Source organism: Triturus cristatus, chromosome 3_1 (assembly GCF_964204655.1).
Source record: "Triturus cristatus chromosome 3_1, aTriCri1.1, whole genome shotgun sequence".
NCBI lineage: Eukaryota > Metazoa > Chordata > Amphibia > Caudata > Salamandridae > Triturus > Triturus cristatus.
In genome coordinates, this window is record NC_140583.1 from 117,934,836 (window position 1) to 117,956,170 (window position 21,335).

Here is a 21,335-nt window from a genome sequence, read left to right on the forward strand (position 1 = left end):
TTCTTTCAGGCATCCAATCTTCCTAATCCTAAACGAAAATTTTAATTAACTTGTTGAAATAATTCAATCACATTTATCCTCAAACTACTTTTAAATCAATTTTTTCAAGTAACACTCTCACCTTTTTCATAGAACAAACATATTTTTTTTTCAGGAATCCGCTCTCCAGAAACCTGAAACAAATCTTGAAAAAACTTGTTTAAGGCATCCATTCTCCCTAATCCTAAAAGAAAATTGTAATTAACTTCTTGAAATACTAAAATAAAACTTATCCTCAAACTACATTTAAATCAATTTTTTGAAGTAACACTCTCACCTTTTTCATAAAACTAACATATATTTTTTTTCAAGAATCCACTCTCCAGAAACCTAAAACTAATCTTAAAAAACTTCTTTCAGGCATCCAATCTTCCTAATCCTAAACGAAAATTTTAATTAACTTGTTGAAATTATTCAATCACATTTATCCTCAAACTACTTTTAAATCAATTTTTTCAAGTAACACTCTCACCTTTTTCATAGAACAAACATATTTTTTTTTCAGGAATCCACTCTCCAGAAACCTGAAACAAATCTTGAAAAAACTTGTTTAAGGCATCCATTCTCCATAATCCTAAAAGAAAATTTTAATTAACTTGTTGAAATACTAAAATAAATCTTATCCTCAAACTACATTTAAATCAATTTTTTGAAGTAACACTCTCACCTTTTTCATAAATTTAACATATATTTTTTTTCAGGAATCCTCTCTCCAGAAACCTGAAACAAATCTTGAAAAAACTTGTTTAAGGCATCCATTCTCCCTAATCCTAAACGAAAATTTTAATTAACTTGTTGAAATAATTCAATCACATTTATCCTCAAACTACGTTTAAATCAATTTTTTGAAGTAACACTCTCACCTTTTTCATAGAACAAACATATTTTTTTTTCAGGAATCCACTCTCCATAAACTTGAAACAAATCTTGAAAAAACGTGTTTAAGGCATCCATTCTCCCTAATCCTAAAAGAAAATTTTAATTAACTTCTTGAAATACTAAAATAAATCTTATCCTCAAACTACATTTAAATCAATTTTTTGAAGTAACACTCTCACCTTTTTCATAAAACTAAGATATATTTTTTTTTCAGGAATCCACTCTCCAGAAACCTAAAACTAATCTTAAAAAACTTCTTTCAGGCATCCAATCTTCCTAATCCTAAAAGAAAATTTTAATTAACTTGTTGAAATAATGCAATCAACCTTATTCTCAAACTACATTTAAATCAATTTTTTGAAGTAACACACTCACCTTTTTCATAAAATGAACATATTTTGTTTTCACGAATCCACTCTCCAGAAACCCAAAACAAATCTTGAAAAAACTTGTTTAAGGCATCCATTCTCCCTAATCCTAAAAGAAAATTTTAATTAACTTCTTGAAATACTAAAAAAATCTAATCCTCAAACTACATTTAAATCAATTTTTTGAAGTAACACTCTCACCTTTTTCATAAAACTAACATATATTTTTTTTCAGGAATCCGCTCTCCAGAAACCTGAAACAAATCTTGAAAAAACTTGTTTAAGGCATCCATTCTCCCTAATCCTAAAAGAACATTTTAATTAACTTCTTGAAATACTAAAATAAATCTTATCCTCAAACTACATTTAAATCAATTTTTTGAAGTAACACTCTCACCTTTTTCATAAAACTAACATATATTTTTTTTCAGGAATCCACTCTCCAGAAACCTAAAACTAATCTTAAAAAACTTCTTTCAGGCATCCAATCTTCCTAATCCTAAACGAAAATTTTAATTAACTTGTTGAAATTATTCAATCACATTTATCCTCAAACTACTTTTAAATCAATTTTTTCAAGTAACACTCTCACCTTTTTCATAGAACAAACATATTTTTTTTTCAGGAATCCACTCTCCAGAAACCTGAAACAAATCTTGAAAAAACTTGTTTAAGGCATCCATTCTCCCTAATCCTAAAAGAAAATGTTAATTAACTGCTTGAAATACTAAAAAAAATCTTATCCTCAAACTACATTTAAATCAATTTTTTGAAGTAACACTCTCACCTTTTTCATAAAACTAACATATATTTTTTTTCAGGAATCCACTCTCCACAAACCTAAAACTAATCTTAAAAAACTTATTTCAAGCATTCCAATCTTCCTAATACTAAACGAAAATTTTAATTAACTTGTTGAAATATTTCAATCACATTTATCATCAAACTACGTTTAAATCAATTTTTTGAAGTAACACTCTCACCTTTTTCATAGAACAAACATATTTTTTTTTCAGGAATCCTCTCTCCAGAAACCTGAAACAAATCTTGAAAAAACTTGTTTAAGGCATCCATTCTCCCTAATCCAAAAAGAACATTTTAATTAACTTTTTGAAATACTAAAAAAAATCTTATCCTCAAACTACATTTAAATCAATTTTTTGAAGTAACACTCTCACCTTTTTCATAAAACTAACATATATTTTTTTTCAGGAATCCACTCTCCAGAAACCTAAAACTAATCTTAAAAAACTTATTTCAAGCATTCCAATCTTCCTAATCCTAAACGAAAATTTTAATTAACTTGTTGAAATAATTCAATCACATTTATCCTCAAACTACGTTTAAATCAATTTTTTGAAGTAACACTCTCACCTTTTTCATAAAACTAACATATATTTTTTTTCAAGAATCCACTCTCCAGAAACCTGAAACAAATCTTGAAAAAACTTGTTTAAGGCATCCATTCTCCATAATCCTAAAAGAAAATTTTAATTAACTTCTTGAAATACTAAAATAAATCTTATCCTCAAACTACATTTAAATCAATTTTTTGAAGTAACACTCTCAACTTTTTCATAAAACTAACATATATTTTTTTTAAGGAATCCGCTCTCCAGAAACCTGAAACAAATCTTGAAAAAACTTGTTTAAGGCATCCATTCTCCCTAATCCTAAAAGAACATTTTAATTAACTTCTTGAAATACTAAAATAAATCTTATCCTCAAACTACATTTAAATCAATTTTTTGAAGTAACACTCTCACCTTTTTCATAAAACTAACATATATTTTTTTTCAGGAATCCACTCTCCACAAACCTAAAACTAATCTTAAAAAACTTATTTCAAGCATTCCAATCTTCCTAATACTAAACGAAAATTTTAATTAACTTGTTGAAATATTTCAATCACATTTATCCTCAAACTACGTTTAAATCAATTTTTTGAAGTAACACTCTCACCTTTTTCATAGAACAAACATATTTTTTTTTCAGGAATCCACTCTCCAGAAACCTGAAACAAATCTTGAAAAAACTTGTTTAAGGCATCCATTCTCCCTAATCCTAAAAGAACATTTTAATTAACTTTTTGAAATACTAAAAAAAATCTTATCCTCAAACTACATTTAAATCAATTTTTTGAAGTAACACTCTCACCTTTTTCATAAAACTAACATATATTTTTTTTCAGGAATCCACTCTCCATAAACTTGAAACAAATCTTGAAAAAACGTGTTTAAGGCATCCATTCTCCCTAATCCTAAAAGAAAATTTTAATTAACTTCTTGAAATACTAAAATAAATCTTATCCTCAAACTACATTTAAATCAATTTTTTGAAGTAACACTCTCACCTTTTTCATAAAACTAAGATATATTTTTTTTCAGGAATCCACTCTCCAGAAACCTAAAACTTATCTTAAAAAACTTCTTTCAGGCATCCAATCTTCCTAATCCTAAACGAAAATTTTAATTAACTTGTTGAAATAATTCAATCACATTTATCCTCAAACTACTTTTAAATCAATTTTTTCAAGTAACACTCTCACCTTTTTCATAGAACAAACATATTTTTTTTTCAGGAATCCACTCTCCAGAAACCTGAAACAAATCTTGAAAAAACTTGTTTAAGGCATCCATTCTCCCTAACCCTAAAAGAAAATTTTAATTAACTTCTTGAAATACTAAAATAAATCTTATCCTCAAACTACATTTAAATCAATTTTTTGAAGTAACACTCTCACCTTTTTCATAAAACTAACATATATTTTTTTTCAGGAATCCGCTCTCCAGAAACCTGAACCAAATCTTGAAAAAACTTGTTTAAGGCATCCATTCTCCCTAATCCTAAAAGAACATTTTAATTAACTTCTTGAAATACTAAAATAAATCTTATCCTCAAACTACATTTAAATCAATTTTTTGAAATAACACTCGCACCTTTTTCATTAAACTAACATATATTTTTTTTCAGGAATCCACTCTCCAGAAACCTAAAACTAATCTTAAAAAACTTATTTCAAGCATTCCAATCTTCCTAATCCTAAACGAAAATTTTAATTAACTTGTTGAAATAATTCAATCACATTTATCCTCAAACTACGTTTAAATCAATTTTTTGAAGTAACACTCTCACCTTTTTCATTGAACAAACATATTTTTTTTTCAGGAATCCACTCTCCAGAAACCTGAAACAAATCTTGAAAAAACTTGTTTAAGGCATCCATTCTCCCTAATCCTCAAAGAAAATTTTAATTAACTTCTTGAAATACTAAAAAAATCTTATCCTCAAACTACATTTAAATCAATTTTTTGAAGTAACACTCTCACCTTTTTCATAGAACAAACTTATTTTTTTTTCAGGAATCCACTCTCCATAAACCTGAAACTAATCTTGAAAAAACTTGTGTAAGGCATCCATTCTCCCTAATCCTAAAAGAAAATTTTAATTAACTTGTTGAAATAATGCAATCAACCTTATTCTCAAACTACATTTAAATCAATTTTTTGAAGTAACACACTCACCTTTTTCATAAAATGAACATATTTTGTTTCCACGAATCCACTCTCCAGAAACCTAAAACAAATCTTGAAAAAACTTGTTTAAGGCATCCATTCTCCCTAATCCTAAAAGAACATTTTAATTAACTTCTTGAAATACTAAAATAAATCTTATCCTCAAACTACATTTAAATCAATTTTTTGAAGTAACACTCTCACCTTTTTCATAAAACTAACATATATTTTTTTTCAGGAATCCACTCTCCACAAACCTAAAACTAATCTTAAAAAACTTATTTCAAGCATTCCAATCTTCCTAATACTAAACGAAAATTTTAATTAACTTGTTGAAATATTTCAATCACATTTATCCTCAAACTACGTTTAAATCAATTTTTTGAAGTAACACTCTCACCTTTTTCATAGAACAAACATATTTTTTTTTCAGGAATCCACTCTCCAGAAACCTGAAACAAATCTTGAAAAAACTTGTTTAAGGCATCCATTCTCCCTAATCCTAAAAGAACATTTTAATTAACTTTTTGAAATACTAAAAAAAATCTTATCCTCAAACTACATTTAAATCAATTTTTTGAAGTAACACTCTCACCTTTTTCATAAAACTAACATATATTTTTTTTCAGGAATCCACTCTCCATAAACTTGAAACAAATCTTGAAAAAACGTGTTTAAGGCATCCATTCTCCCTAATCCTAAAAGAAAATTTTAATTAACTTCTTGAAATACTAAAATAAATCTTATCCTCAAACTACATTTAAATCAATTTTTTGAAGTAACACTCTCACCTTTTTCATAAAACTAAGATATATTTTTTTTCAGGAATCCACTCTCCAGAAACCTAAAACTTATCTTAAAAAACTTCTTTCAGGCATCCAATCTTCCTAATCCTAAACGAAAATTTTAATTAACTTGTTGAAATAATTCAATCACATTTATCCTCAAACTACTTTTAAATCAATTTTTTCAAGTAACACTCTCACCTTTTTCATAGAACAAACATATTTTTTTTTCAGGAATCCACTCTCCAGAAACCTGAAACAAATCTTGAAAAAACTTGTTTAAGGCATCCATTCTCCCTAACCCTAAAAGAAAATTTTAATTAACTTCTTGAAATACTAAAATAAATCTTATCCTCAAACTACATTTAAATCAATTTTTTGAAGTAACACTCTCACCTTTTTCATAAAACTAACATATATTTTTTTTCAGGAATCCGCTCTCCAGAAACCTGAAACAAATCTTGAAAAAACTTGTTTAAGGCATCCATTCTCCCTAATCCTAAAAGAACATTTTAATTAACTTCTTGAAATACTAAAATAAATCTTATCCTCAAACTACATTTAAATCAATTTTTTGAAATAACACTCGCACCTTTTTCATTAAACTAACATATATTTTTTTTCAGGAATCCACTCTCCAGAAACCTAAAACTAATCTTAAAAAACTTATTTCAAGCATTCCAATCTTCCTAATCCTAAACGAAAATTTTAATTAACTTGTTGAAATAATTCAATCACATTTATCCTCAAACTACGTTTAAATCAATTTTTTGAAGTAACACTCTCACCTTTTTCATTGAACAAACATATTTTTTTTTCAGGAATCCACTCTCCAGAAACCTGAAACAAATCTTGAAAAAACTTGTTTAAGGCATCCATTCTCCCTAATCCTCAAAGAAAATTTTAATTAACTTCTTGAAATACTAAAAAAATCTTATCCTCAAACTACATTTAAATCAATTTTTTGAAGTAACACTCTCACCTTTTTCATAGAACAAACTTATTTTTTTTTCAGGAATCCACTCTCCATAAACCTGAAACTAATCTTGAAAAAACTTGTGTAAGGCATCCATTCTCCCTAATCCTAAAAGAAAATTTTAATTAACTTGTTGAAATAATGCAATCAACCTTATTCTCAAACTACATTTAAATCAATTTTTTGAAGTAACACACTCACCTTTTTCATAAAATGAACATATTTTGTTTCCACGAATCCACTCTCCAGAAACCTAAAACAAATCTTGAAAAAACTTGTTTAAGGCATCCATTCTCCCTAATCCTAAAAGAAAATTTTAATTAACTTCTTGAAATACTAAAAAAATCTAATCCTCAAACTACATTTAAATCAATTTTTTGAAGTAACACTCTCACCTTTTTCATAGAACAAACATATTTTTTTTTCAGGAATCCACTCTCCAGAAACCTGAAACAAATCTTGAAAAAACTTGTTTAAGGCATCCATTCTCCCTAATCCTAAAAGAACATTTTAATTAACTTTTTGAAATACTAAAAAAAATCTTATCCTCAAACTACATTTAAATCAATTTTTTGAAGTAACACTCTCACCTTTTTCATAGAACAAACTTATTTTTTTTTCAGGAATCCACTCTCCATAAACCTGAAACTAATCTTGAAAAAACTTGTGTAAGGCATCCATTCTCCCTAATCCTAAAAGAAAATTTTAATTAACTTGTTGAAACAATGCAATCAACCTTATTCTCAAACTACATTTAAATCAATTTTTTGAAGTAACACACTCAACTTTTTCATAAAATGAACATATTTTGTTTCCACGAATCCACTCTCCAGAAACCTAAAACAAATCTTGAAAAAACTTGTTTAAGGCATCCATTCTCCCTAATCCTAAAAGAAAATTTTAATTAACTTCTTGAAATACTAAAAAAATCTAATCCTCAAACTACATTTAAATCAATTTTTTGAAGTAACACTCTCACCTTTTTCATAAAACTAACATATATTTTTTTTCAGGAATCCACTCTCCAGAAACCTAAAACTAATCTTAAAAAACTTATTTCAAGCATTCCAATCTTCCTAATCCTAAACGAAAATTTTAATTAACTTGTTGAAATAATTCAATCACATTTATCCTCAAACTACGTTTAAATCAATTTTTTGAAGTAACACTCTCACCTTTTTCATAAAACTAACATATATTTTTTTTCAGGAATCCGCTCTCCAGAAACCTGAAACAAATCTTGAAAAAACTTGTTTAAGGCATCCATTCTCCCTAATCCTAAAAGAAAATTTTAATTAACTGCTTGAAATACTAAAATAAATCTTATCCTCAAACTACATTTAAATCAATTTTTTGAAGTAACACTCTCACCTTTTTCATAAAACTAACATATATTTTTTTTCAGGAATCCGCTCTCCAGAAACCTGAAACAAATCTTGAAAAAACTTGTTTAAGGCATCCATTCTCCCTAATCCTAAAAGAAAATTTGAATTAACTTCTTGAAATACTAAAATAAATCTTATCCTCAAACTACATTTAAATCAATTTTTTGAAGTAACACTCTCACCTTTTTCATAAAACTAAGATATATTTTTTTTCAGGAATCCACTCTCCAGAAACCTAAAACTAATCTTAAAAAACTTCTTTCAGGCATCCAATCTTCCTAATCCTAAACGAAAATTTTAATTAACTTGTTGAAATAATTCAATCACATTTATCCTCAAACTACTTTTAAATCAATTTTTTCAAGTAACACTCTCACCTTTTTCATAGAACAAACATTTTTTTTTTTTTCAGGAATCCACTCTCCAGAAACCTGAAACAAATCTTGAAAAAACTTGTTTCAGGCATCCATTCTCCCTAATCCTAAAAGAAAATTTTAATTAACTTCTTGAAATACTAAAATAAATCTTATCCTCAAACTACATTTAAATCAATTTTTTGAAGTAACACTCTCACCTTTTTCATAAAACTAACATATATTTTTTTTCAGGAATCCGCTCTCCAGAAACCTGAAACAAATCTTGAAAAAACTTGTTTAAGGCATCCACTCTCCCTAATCCTAAAAGAAAATTTTAATTAACTTCTTGAAATACTAAAATAAATCTTATCCTCAAACTACATTTAAATCAATTTTTTGAAGTAACACTCTCACCTTTTTCATAAAACTAAGATATATTTTTTTTCAGGAATCCACTCTCCAGAAACCTAAAACTAATCTTAAAAAACTTCTTTCAGGCATCCAATCTTCCTAATCCTAAACGAAAATTTTAATTAACTTGTTGAAATAATTCAATCACATTTATCCTCAAACTACTTTTAAATCAATTTTTTCAAGTAACACTCTCACCTTTTTCATAGAACAAACATTTTTTTTTTTTTCAGGAATCCACTCTCCAGAAACCTGAAACAAATCTTGAAAAAACTTGTTTCAGGCATCCATTCTCCCTAATCCTAAAAGAAAATTTTAATTAACTTCTTGAAATACTAAAATAAATCTTATCCTCAAACTACATTTAAATCAATTTTTTGAAGTAACACTCTCACCTTTTTCATAAAACTAACATATATTTTTTTTCAGGAATCCGCTCTCCAGAAACCTGAAACAAATCTTGAAAAAACTTGTTTAAGGCATCCATTCTCCCTAATCCTAAAAGAAAATTTTAATTAACTTCTTGAAATACTAAAATAAATCTTATCCTCAAACTACATTTAAATCAATTTTTTGAAGTAACACTCTCACCTTTTTCATAAAACTAACATATATTTTTTTTCAGGAATCCGCTCTCCAGAAACCTGAAACAAATCTTGAAAAAACTTGTTTAAGGCATCCATTCTCCCTAATCCTAAAAGAACATTTTAATTAACTTCTTGAAATACTAAAATAAATCTTATCCTCAAACTACATTTAAATCAATTTTTTGAAGTAACACTCGCACCTTTTTCATTAAACTAACATATATTTTTTTTCAGGAATCCACTCTCCAGAAACTTAAAACTAATCTAAAAAAACTTCTTTCAGGCATCTAATCTTCCTAATCCTAAACGAAAATTTTAATTAACTTGTTGAAATAATTCAATCACATTTATCCTCAAACTACTTTTAAATCAATTTTTTGAAGTAACACTCTCACCTTTTTCATAGAACAAACGTATTTTTTTTTCAGGAATCCACTCTCCATAAACCTGAAACTAATCTTGAAAAAACTTGTGTAAGGCATCCATTCTCCCTAATCCTAAAAGAAAATTTTAATTAACTTGTTGAAATAATGCAATCAACCTTATTCTCAAACTACATTTAAATCAATTTTTTGAAGTAACACACTCACCTTTTTCATAAAATGAACATATTTTGTTTTCCCGAATCCACTCTCCAGAAACCTAAAACAAATCTTGAAAAAACTTGTTTAAGGCATCCATTCTCCCTAATCCTAAAAGAAAATTTTTATTAACTTCTTGAAATACTAAAAAAATCTAATCCTCAAACTACATTTAAATCAATTTTTTGAAGTAACACTCTCACCTTTTTCATAAAACTAACATATATTTTTTTTCAGGAATCCACTCTCCAGAAACCTAAAACTAATCTTAAAAAACTTATTTCAAGCATTCCAATCTTCCTAATCCTAAACGAAAATTTTAATTAACTTGTTGAAATAATTCAATCACATTTATCCTCAAACTACGTTTAAATCAATTTTTTGAAGTAACACTCTCACCTTTTTCATAGAACAAACATATTTTTTTTTCAGGAATCCACTCTCCAGAAACCTGAAACAAATCTTGAAAAAACTTGTTTAAGGCATCCATTCCCCCTAATCCTCAAAGAAAATTTTAATTAACTTCTTGAAATACTAAAAAAAATCTTATCCTCAAACTACATTTAAATCAATTTTTTGAAGTAACACTCTCACCTTTTTCATAAAACTAACATATATTTTTTTTCAGGAATCCACTCTCCAGAAACCTAAAACTAATCTTTAAAAACTTCTTTCAGGCATCCAATCTTCCTAATCCTAAACGAAAATTTTAATTAACTTGTTGAAATAATTCAATCACATTTATCCTCAAACTACTTTTAAATCAATTTTTTCAAGTAACACTCTCACCTTTTTCATAGAACAAACATATTTTTTTTTCAGGAATCCACTCTCCAGAAACCTGAAACAAATCTTGAAAAAACTTGTTTAAGGCATCCATTCTCCCTAATCCTAAAAGAAAATTGTAATTAACTTCTTGAAATACTAAAATAAAACTTATCCTCAAACTACATTTAAATCAATTTTTTGAAGTAACACTCTCACCTTTTTCATAAAACTAACATATATTTTTTTTCAAGAATCCACTCTCCAGAAACCTAAAACTAATCTTAAAAAACTTCTTTCAGGCATCCAATCTTCCTAATCCTAAACGAAAATTTTAATTAACTTGTTGAAATTATTCAATCACATTTATCCTCAAACTACTTTTAAATCAATTTTTTCAAGTAACACTCTCACCTTTTTCATAGAACAAACATATTTTTTTTTCAGGAATCCACTCTCCAGAAACCTGAAACAAATCTTGAAAAAACTTGTTTAAGGCATCCATTCTCCATAATCCTAAAAGAAAATTTTAATTAACTTGTTGAAATACTAAAATAAATCTTATCCTCAAACTACATTTAAATCAATTTTTTGAAGTAACACTCACCTTTTTCATAAATTTAACATATATTTTTTTTCAGGAATCCTCTCTCCAGAAACCTGAAACAAATCTTGAAAAAACTTGTTTAAGGCATCCATTCTCCCTAATCCTAAACGAAAATTTTAATTAACTTGTTGAAATAATTCAATCACATTTATCCTCAAACTACGTTTAAATCAATTTTTTGAAGTAACACTCTCACCTTTTTCATAGAACAAACATATTTTTTTTTCAGGAATCCACTCTCCATAAACTTGAAACAAATCTTGAAAAAACGTGTTTAAGGCATCCATTCTCCCTAATCCTAAAAGAAAATTTTAATTAACTTCTTGAAATACTAAAATAAATCTTATCCTCAAACTACATTTAAATCAATTTTTTGAAGTAACACTCTCACCTTTTTCATAAAACTAAGATATATTTTTTTTTCAGGAATCCACTCTCCAGAAACCTAAAACTAATCTTAAAAAACTTCTTTCAGGCATCCAATCTTCCTAATCCTAAAAGAAAATTTTAATTAACTTGTTGAAATAATGCAATCAACCTTATTCTCAAACTACATTTAAATCAATTTTTTGAAGTAACACACTCACCTTTTTCATAAAATGAACATATTTTGTTTTCACGAATCCACTCTCCAGAAACCCAAAACAAATCTTGAAAAAACTTGTTTAAGGCATCCATTCTCCCTAATCCTAAAAGAAAATTTTAATTAACTTCTTGAAATACTAAAAAAATCCAATCCTCAAACTACATTTAAATCAATTTTTTGAAGTAACACTCTCACCTTTTTCATAAAACTAACATATATTTTTTTTCAGGAATCCGCTCTCCAGAAACCTGAAACAAATCTTGAAAAAACTTGTTTCAGGCATCCATTCTCCCTAATCCTAAAAGAAAATTTTAATTAACTTCTTGAAATACTAAAATAAATCTTATCCTCAAACTACATTTAAATCAATTTTTTGAAGTAACACTCTCACCTTTTTCATTAAACTAACATATATTTTTTTTCAGGAATCCGCTCTCCAGAAACTTAAAACTAATCTAAAAAAACTTCTTTCAGGCATCCAATCTTCCTAATCCTAAACGAAAATTTTAATTAACTTGTTGAAATAATTCAATCACATTTATCCTCAAACTACATTTAAATCAATTTTTTGAAGTAACACTCTCACCTTTTTCATAGAACAAACCTATTTTTTTTTCAGGAATCCACTCTCCATAAACCTGAAACTAATCTTGAAAAAACTTGTGTAAGGCATCCATTCTCCCTAATCCTAAAAGAAAATTTTAATTAACTTGTTGAAATAATGCAATCAACCTTATTCTCAAACTACATTTAAATCAATTTTTTGAAGTAACACACTCACCTTTTTCATAAAATGAACATATTTTGTTTCCACGAATCCACTCTCCAGAAACCTAAAACAAATCTTGAAAAAACTTCTTTAAGGCATCCATTCTCCCTAATCCTAAAAGAAAATTTTAATTAACTTCTTGAAATACTAAAAAAATCTAATCCTCAAACTACATTTAAATCAATTTTTTGAAGTAACACTCTCACCTTTTTCATAGAACAAACATATTTTTTTTTCAGGAATCCACTCTCCAGAAACCTGAAACAAATCTTGAAAAAACTTGTTTAAGGCATCCATTCTCCCTAATCCTCAAAGAAAATTTTAATTAACTTCTTGAAATACTAAAAAAAATCTTATCCTCAAACTACATTTAAATCAATTTTTTGAAGTAACACTCTCACCTTTTTCATAGAACAAACTTATTTTTTTTTCAGGAATCCACTCTCCATAAACCTGAAACTAATCTTGAAAAAACTTGTGTAAGGCATCCATTCTCCCTAATCCTAAAAGAAAATTTTAATTAACTTGTTGAAATAATGCAATCAACCTTATTCTCAAACTACATTTAAATCAATTTTTTGAAGTAACACACTCACCTTTTTCATAAAATGAACATATTTTGTTTCCACGAATCCACTCTCCAGAAACCTAAAACAAATCTTGAAAAAACTTGTTTAAGGCATCCATTCTCCCTAATCCTAAAAGAAAATTTTAATTAACTTCTTGAAATACTAAAAAAATCTAATCCTCAAACTACATTTAAATCAATTTTTTGAAGTAACACTCTCACCTTTTTCATAAAACTAACATATATTTTTTTTCAGGAATCCACTCTCCAGAAACCTAAAACTAATCTTAAAAAACTTATTTCAAGCATTCCAATCTTCCTAATCCTAAACGAAAATTTTAATTAACTTGTTGAAATAATTCAATCACATTTATCCTCAAACTACGTTTAAATCAATTTTTTGAAGTAACACTCTCACCTTTTTCATAGAACAAACATATTTTTTTTTCAGGAATCCACTCTCCAGAAACCTGAAACAAATCTTGAAAAAACGTGTTTCAGGCATCCATTCTCCCTAATCCTAAAAGAAAATTTTAATTAACTTCTTAAAATACTAAAATAAATCTTATCCTCAAACTACATTTAAATCAATTTTTTGAAGTAACACTCTCACCTTTTTCATAAAACTAACATATATTTTTTTTCAGGAATCCGCTCTCCAGAAACCTGAAACAAATCTTGAAAAAACTTGTTTAAGGCATCCATTCTCCCTAATCCTAAAAGAAAATTTTAATTAACTGCTTGAAATACTAAAATAAATCTTATCCTCAAACTACATTTAAATCAATTTTTTGAAGTAACACTCTCACCTTTTTCATAAAACTAACATATATTTTTTTTCAGGAATCCGCTCTCCAGAAACCTGAAACAAATCTTGAAAAAACTTGTTTAAGGCATCCATTCTCCCTAATCCTAAAAGAAAATTTGAATTAACTTCTTGAAATACTAAAATAAATCTTATCCTCAAACTACATTTAAATCAATTTTTTGAAGTAACACTCTCACCTTTTTCATAAAACTAAGATATTTTTTTTTTCAGGAATCCACTCTCCAGAAACCTAAAACTAATCTTAAAAAACTTCTTTCAGGCATCCAATCTTCCTAATCCTAAACGAAAATTTTAATTAACTTGTTGAAATAATTCACAATCACATTTATCCTCAAACTACTTTTAAATCAATTTTTTCAAGTAACACTCTCACCTTTTTCATAGAACAAACATTTTTTTTTTTTCAGGAATCCACTCTCCAGAAACCTGAAACAAATCTTGAAAAAACTTGTTTCAGGCATCCATTCTCCCTAATCCTAAAAGAAAATTTTAATTAACTTCTTGAAATACTAAAATAAATCTTATCCTCAAACTACATTTAAATCAATTTTTTGAAGTAACACTCTCACCTTTTTCATTAAACTAACATATATTTTTTTTCAGGAATCCGCTCTCCAGAAACTTAAAACTAATCTAAAAAAACTTCTTTCAGGCATCCAATCTTCCTAATCCTAAACGAAAATTTTAATTAACTTGTTGAAATAATTCAATCACATTTATCCTCAAACTACTTTTAAATCAATTTTTTGAAGTAACACTCTCACCTTTTTCATAGAACAAACTTATTTTTTTTTCAGGAATCCACTCTCCATAAACCTGAAACTAATCTTGAAAAAACTTGTGTAAGGCATCAATTCTCCCTAATCCTAAAAGAAAATTTTAATTAACTTGTTGAAATAATGCAATCAACCTTATTCTCAAACTACATTTCAATCAATTTTTTGAAGTAACACACTCACCTTTTTCATAAAATGAACATATTTTGTTTTCACGAATCCACTCTCCAGAAACCTAAAACAAATCTTGAAAAAACTTGTTTAAGGCATCCATTCTCCCTAATCCTAAAAGAAAATTTTAATTAACTTCTTGAAATACTAAAAAAATCTAATCCTCAAACTACATTTAAATCAATTTTTTGAAGTAACACTCTCACCTTTTTCATAAAACTAACATATATTTTTTGTCAGGAATCCACTCTCCAGAAACCTAAAACTAATCTTAAAAAACTTATTTCAAGCATTCCAATCTTCCTAATACTAAACGAAAATTTTAATTAACTTGTTGAAATATTTCAATCACATTTATCCTCAAACTACTTTTAAATCAATTTTTTGAAGTAACACTCTCACCTTTTTCATAGAACAAACATATTTTTTTTTCAGGAATCCACTCTCCAGAAACCTGAAACAAATCTTGAAAAAACTTGTTTAAGGCATCCATTCTCCCTAATCCTAAAAGAACATTTTAATTAACTTTTTGAAATACTAAAAAAAATCTTATCCTCAAACTACATTTAAATCAATTTTTTGAAGTAACACTCTCACCTTTTTCATAAAACTAACATATATTTTTTTTCAGGAATCCACTCTCCATAAACTTGAAACAAATCTTGAAAAAACGTGTTTAAGGCATCCATTCTCCCTAATCCTAAAAGAAAATTTTAATTAACTTCTTGAAATACTAAAATAAATCTTATCCTCAAACTACATTTAAATCAATTTTTTGAAGTAACACTCTCACCTTTTTCATAAAACTAAGATATATTTTTTTTCAGGAATCCATTCTCCAGAAACCTAAAACTAATCTTAAAAATCTTCTTTCAGGCATCCAATCTTCCTAATCCTAAATGAAAATTTTAATTAACTTGTTGAAATAATTCAATCACATTTATCCTCAAACTACTTTTAAATCAATTTTTTCAAGTAACACTCTCACCTTTTTCATAGAACAAACATATTTTTTTTTCAGGAATCCACTCTCCAGAAACCTGAAACAAATCTTGAAAAAACTTGTTTAAGGCATCCATTCTCCCTAATCCTAAAAGAAAATTTTAATTAACTTCTGGAAATACTAAAATAAATCTTATCCTCAAACTACATTTAAATCAATTTTTTGAAGTAACACTCTCACCTTTTTCATAAAACTAACATATATTTTTTTTCAGGAATCCGCTCTCTAGAAACCTGAAACAAATCTTGAAAAAACTTGTTTAAGGCATCCATTCTCCCTAATCCTAAAAGAACATTTTAATTAACTTCTTGAAATACTAAAATAAATCTTATCCTCAAACTACATTTAAATCAATTTTTTGAAGTAACACTCGCACCTTTTTCATTAAACTAACATATTTTTTTTCAGGAATCCACTCTCCAGAAACCTAAAACTAATCTAAAAAAACTTCTTTCAGGCATCCAATCTTCCTAATCCTAAACGAAAATTTTAATTAACTTGTTGAAATAATTCAATCACATTTATCCTCAAACTACTTTTAAATCAATTTTTTTGAAGTAACACTCTCACCTTTTTCATAGAACAAACTTATTTTCTTTTCAGGAATCCACTCTCCATAAACCTGAAACTAATCTTGAAAAAACTTGTGTAAGGCATCCATTCTCCCTAATCCTAAAAGAAAATTTTAATTAACTTGTTGAAATAATGCAATCAACCTTATTCTCAAACTACATTTAAATCAATTTTTTGAAGTAACACACTCACCTTTTTCATAAAATGAACATATTTTGTTTTCACGAATCCACTCTCCAGAAACCTAAAACAAATCTTGAAAAAACTTGTTTAAGGCATCCATTCTCCCTAATAATAAAAGAAAATTTTAATTAACTTCTTGAAATACTAAAAAAATCTAATCCTCAAACTACATTTAAATCAATTTTTTGAAGTAACACTCTCACCTTTTTCATAAAACTAACATATATTTTTTTTCAGGAATCCACTCTCCAGAAACCTAAAACTAATCTTAAAAAACTTATTTCAAGCATTCCAATCTTCCTAATCCTACACGAACATTTTAATTAACTTGTTGAAATAATTCAATCACATTTATCCTCAAACTACGTTTAAATCAATTTTTTGAAGTAACACTCTCACCTTTTTCATAGAACAAACATATTTTTTTTTCAGGAATCCACTCTCCAGAAACCTGAAACAAATCTTGAAAAAACTTGTTTAAGGCATCCATTCTCCCTAATCCTAAAAGAAAATTTTAATTAACTTCTTGAAATACTAAAAAAAATCTTATCCTCAAACTACATTTAAATCAATTTTTTGAAGTAACACTCTCACCTTTTTCATAAAACTAACATATATTTTTTTTCAGGAATCCACTCTCCAGAAACCTAAAACTAATCTTAAAAAACTTCTTTCAGGCATCCAATCTTCCTAATCCTAAACGAAAATTTTAATTAACTTGTTGAAATTATTCAATCACATTTATCCTCAAACTACTTTTAAATCAATTTTTTCAAGTAACACTCTCACCTTTTTCATAGAACAAACATATTTTTTTTTCAGGAATCCACTCTCCAGAAACCTGAAACAAATCTTGAAAAAACTTGTTTAAGGCATCCATTCTCCCTAATCCTAAAAGAAAATTTTAATTAACTGCTTGAAATACTAAAAAAAATCTTATCCTCAAACTACATTTAAATCAATTTTTTGAAGTAACACGCTCACCTTTTTCATAAAACTAACATATATTTTTTTTCAGGAATCCACTCTCCAGAAACCTAAAACTAATCTTAAAAAACTTATTTCAAGCATTCCAATATTCCTAATACTAAACGAAAATTTTAATTAACTTGTTGAAATATTTCAATCACATTTATCTTCAAACTACGTTTAAATAAATTTTTTGAAGTAACACTCTCACCTTTTTCATAGAACAAACATATTTTTTTTTCAGGAATCCTCTCTCCAGAAACCTGAAACAAATCTTGAAAAAACTTGTTTAAGGCATCCATTCTCCCTAATCCTAAAAGAAAATTTTAATTAACTTCTTGAAATACTAAAATAAATCTTATCCTCAAACTACATTTAAATCAATTTTTTGAAGTAACACTCTCACCTTTTTCATAAAACTAAGATATATTTTTTTTCAGGAATCCACTCTCCAGAAACCTAAAACTAATCTTAAAAAACTTCTTTCAGGCATCCAATCTTCCTAATCCTAAACGAAAATTTTAATTAACTTGTTGAAATAATTCAATCACATTTATCCTCAAACTACTTTTAAATCAATTTTTTCAAGTAACACTCTCACCTTTTTCATAGAACAAACATATTTTTTTTTCAGGAATCCACTCTCCAGAAACCTGAAACAAATCTTGAAAAAACTTGTTTAAGGCATCCATTCTCCCTAATCCTAATAGAAAATTTTAATTAACTTCTTGAAATACTAAAATAAATCTTATCCTCAAACTACATTTAAATCAATTTTTTGAAGTAACACTCTCACCTTTTTCATAAAACTAACATATATTTTTTTTCAGGAATCCGCTCTCCAGAAACCTGAAACAAATCTTGAAAAAACTTGTTTAAGGCATCCATTCTCCCTAATCCTAAAAGAAAATTTGAATTAACTTCTTGAAATACTAAAATAAATCTTATCCTCAAACTACATTTAAATCAATTTTTTGAAGTAACACTCTCACCTTTTTCATAAAACTAAAATATATTTTTTTTCAGGAATCCGCTCTCCAGAAACCTGAAACAAATCTTGAAAAAACTTGTTTAAGGCATCCATTCTCCCTAATCCTAAAAGAACATTTTAATTAACTTCTTGAAATACTAAAATAAATCTTATCCTCAAACTACATTTAAATCAATTTTTGGAAGTAACACTCGCACCTTTTTCATTAAACTAACATATATTTTTTTTCAGGAATCCACTCTCCAGAAACCTAAAACTAATCTAAAAAAACTTCTTTCAGGCATCCAATCTTCCTAATCCTAAACGAAAATTTTAATTAACTTGTTGAAATAATTCAATCACATTTATCCTCAAACTACTTTTAAATCAATTTTTTGAAGTAACACACTCACCTTTTTCATAAAATGAACATATTTTGTTTTCACGAATCCACCGTCCAGAAACCTAAAACAAATCTTGAAAAAACTTGTTTAAGGCATCCATTCTCCCTAATCCTAAAAGAAAATTTTAATTAACTTCTTGAAATACTAAAAAAATCTAATCCTCAAACTACATTTAAATCAATTTTTTGAAGTAACACTCTCACCTTTTTCATAAAACTAACATATATTTTTTTTAGGAATCCGCTTTCCAGAAACCTAAAACTAATCTTAAAAAACTTATTTCAAGCATTCCAATCTTCCTAATCCTAAACGAAAATTTTAATTAACTTGTTGAAATAATTCAATCACATTTATCCTCAAACTACGTTTAAATCAATTTTTTGAAGTAACACTCTCACCTTTTTCATAGAACAAACATATTTTTTTTTCAGGAATCCACTCTCCAGAAACCTGAAACAAATCTTGAAAAAACTTGTTTAAGGCATCCATTCTCCCTAATCCTAAAAGAAAATTTTAATTAACTTCTTGAAATACTAAAAAAAGTCTTATCCTCAAACTACATTTAAATCAATTTTTTGAAGTAACACTCTCACCTTTTTCATAAAACTAACATATAGTTTTTTTTCAGGAATCCACTCTCCAGAAACCTAAAACTAATCTTAAAAAACTTCTTTCAGGCATCCAATCTTCCTAATCCTAAACGAAAATTTTAATTAACTTGTTGAAATTATTCAATCACATTTATCCTCAAACTACTTTTAAATCAATTTTTTCAAGTAACACTCTCACCTTTTTCATAGAACAAAAATATTTTTTTTTCAGGAATCCACTCTCCAGAAACCTGAAACAAATCTTGAAAAAACTTGTTTAAGGCATCCATTCTCCCTAATCCTAAAAGAAAATTTTAATTAACTGCTTGAAATACTAAAATAAATCTTATCCTCAAACTACATTTAAATCAATTTTTTGAAGTAACACTCTCACCTTTTTCATAAAACTAACATATATTTTTTTTCAGGAATCCGCTCTCCAGAAACCTGAAACAAATCTTGAAAAAACTTGTTTAAGGCATCCATTCTCCCTAATCCTAAAAGAAAATTTGAATTAACTTCTTGAAATACTAAAATAAATCTTATCCTCAAACTACATTTAAATCAATTTTTTGAAGTAACACTCTCACCTTTTTCATAAAACTAACATATATTTTTTTTCAGGAATCCACTTTCCAGAAACCTAAAACTAATCTTAAAAAACTTATTTCAAGCATTCCAATCTTCCTAATCCTAAACGAAAATTTTAATTAACTTGTTGAAATAATTCAATCACATTTATCCTCAAACTACTTTTAAATCAATTTTTTCAAGTAACACTCTCACCTTTTTCATAGAACAAACATTTTTTTTTTTCAGGAATCCACTCTCCAGAAACCTGAAACAAATCTTGAAAAAACTTGTTTCAGGCATCCATTCTCCCTAATCCTAAAAGAAAATTTTAATTAACTTCTTGAAATACTAAAATAAATCTTATCCTCAAACTACATTTAAATCAATTTTTTGAAGTAACACTCTCACCTTTTTCATAAAACTAACATATATTTTTTTTCAGGAATCCGCTCTCCAGAAACCTGAAACAAATCTTGAAAAAACTTGTTTAAGGCATCCACTCTCCCTAATCCTAAAAGAAAATTTTAATTAACTTCTTGAAATACTAAAATAAATCTTATCCTCAAACTACATTTAAATCAATTTTTTGAAGTAACACTCTCACCTTTTTCATAAAACTAACATATATTTTTTTTCAGGAATCCGCTCTCCAGAAACCTGAAACAAATCTTGAAAAAACTTGTTTAAGGCATCCATTCTCCCTAATCCTAAAAGAACATTTTAATTAACTTCTTGAAATACTAAAATAAATCTTATCCTCAAACTACATTTAAATCAATTTTTGGAAGTAACACTCGCACCTTTTTCATTAAACTAACATATATTTTTTTTCAGGAATCCACTCTCCAGAAACCTAAAACTAATCTAAAAAAACTTCTTTCAGGCATCCAATCTTCCTAATCCTAAACGAAAATTTTAATTAACTTGTTGAAATAATTCAATCACATTTATCCTCAAACTACTTTTAAATCAATTTTTTGAAGTAACACTCTCACCTTTTTCATAGAACAAACGTATTTTTTTTTCAGGAATCCACTCTCCATAAACCTGAAACTAATCTTGAAAAAACTTGTGTAAGGCATCCATTCTCCCTAATCCTAAAAGAAAATTTTAATTA